This window comes from Phalaenopsis equestris, unplaced genomic scaffold (genome assembly GCF_001263595.1).
Source record: "Phalaenopsis equestris unplaced genomic scaffold, ASM126359v1 Scaffold000054, whole genome shotgun sequence".
NCBI classification, from domain to species: Eukaryota; Viridiplantae; Streptophyta; class Magnoliopsida; order Asparagales; family Orchidaceae; genus Phalaenopsis; species Phalaenopsis equestris.
The window spans coordinates 23,516-23,860 of NW_018164496.1; positions in this window are offsets into that span (position 1 = coordinate 23,516).

Here is a 345-nt window from a genome sequence, read left to right on the forward strand (position 1 = left end):
TCCCAAGAGTTGCCTAATCATCCCTTCAAAATTTGGCCTTATCCAAAGCCTGATTGATATAACCGCCGAGCTCGCCATCGGCGGCCTCCAAGGTGTCGTCGGCGGACCTTCTTAATGAATTAATTCTGGAGTCTTGGAAAATCTCATCGTCGGTGGGGTCGAAGGTACCGTCGGCGCCCTAGTTTAATTCTGCACATTTTGGTCCTTTTCGCTCCAAATTTGCTCCTTCTTGCATCTTTTTGCTCCAATGACCCTAATTCATCATTCCTGGAACAAAACATCAAAAATATATTTCTTTAAAGTGCAATATCATCAAAAATAGTATAAAATAGGTATGAAAATCAC